Consider the following 1,424-nt stretch of genomic DNA (forward strand, 5'->3'; position numbering starts at 1 on the left):
TTCTGATAAGTTGTGACCTTTTTGAAAGGTTGTGGCTTTTCTAAAGGATAATGACTCTTTTTAATAAGGAACAATAATTTTTTTTTTATACACTACCCTTTGTTGGCTCTAAACAGAGGGATTTTCTAAAAATTTTAAACTACAATTTTTCAATTTTTCCATTGTTCTTCTTCTTAAAACACCCAATTTAGTATATCTTCTATATTTTATATTATATTTAATTATTTATATTATATTATATTAAAAGAAGACACCATATATTATATTATATGCACATTCTCATATTATATTATGTTAACTGTGACATCTTGCAAGTTGATAACTATGAAGAAGCTTAAAAATCGGAAATAGTCATTTTTGGAAGGAATTTAAAAATCTGGAAAATTTGGTTTAGTATGGGAAAAAGTGAGTTTTTGGCCAAATTTGAACAGTAATAACTTCTAGTTCAGGATGATTTAGGTGTAGTTCCAGTTATCTTTGCGAAGCTTGTAGAATGTTCTTTCCAACGCCACCGAGTGTGCTCGATTCCGAGTTCGTATGAGTGAGTTATGCCCTTTGGAAGTTGGGCAGTTGGCAGGGAATTCCGTCCGGAAATTTTAAGGGTATTTTGGTCTTTTCCCTAACCAATTCTTTTGGATATATTAAGGTGTTAGACTGATTTTAGATCAGTTTTCCTTTTAAAAGTGAGAGTTAGGGTTCTTGATAGAAAAGGAGAGAAGAGGAGAAAGGAGAAGAAGAAGCAAACTCCGTAAAGATCGTCGTGGTTTTCGTCGGGGTGATCCCTATTAAGGTATGTGAGATCATAATGTTAGGTTGGTCCTTTTCCCCACACGCCAAACTCGTTTTAATTCCGAGAAAAGATTGTTTGTGTTGTTGAAGTTGTGATTGTTGTTGAGGTCCCTTGTTGATTTGAGACATGTTTCCGAGTTAAATCTATTGTATGTTGAGGGGTTTTATGATTCTAAGTGTTTGGGGCTGGAACCATTGAAGTTAAGGAGGTTTAGAGTTGGAAAAATGAATGATAAAAGTCGAATTTTTGGGGAAAAGGGCTGGGGCGTCGCGCCAGCCAGCGCCCCCCAAAAGGGGCTCTGAAGCCCAGCCCTTGGGGCGGCGCGCCTAGCAGGGCGCCCAGCAGGCCTTCTGAAGTCTGGAGGCTGGCGCCCCGCGCCTCTCAGAGCGCCAAGGACACCAAGTCTTCCCATTCATTCCCCACTTTTTCATACATGTTCCTTGGTAATGTACCTATGTTTTATAGTTGTTTTCACCACTCCAAGGTACGTCTAAACGTCAAGAACTCATCCATAAACGAGTGATCATATACCTTGAATCCATAATCTAATTCGAGGCGAGTTAAGATCAAAGTCAAGTGAAGTTAGAGTCAATCTTAGAAGTTAAGAAGCAAGTCAAAGCAAGTCTTTAAAGTT

This window comes from Solanum tuberosum, unplaced genomic scaffold (genome assembly GCF_000226075.1).
Source record: "Solanum tuberosum cultivar DM 1-3 516 R44 unplaced genomic scaffold, SolTub_3.0 scf00305, whole genome shotgun sequence".
Lineage (NCBI taxonomy): Eukaryota > Viridiplantae > Streptophyta > Magnoliopsida > Solanales > Solanaceae > Solanum > Solanum tuberosum.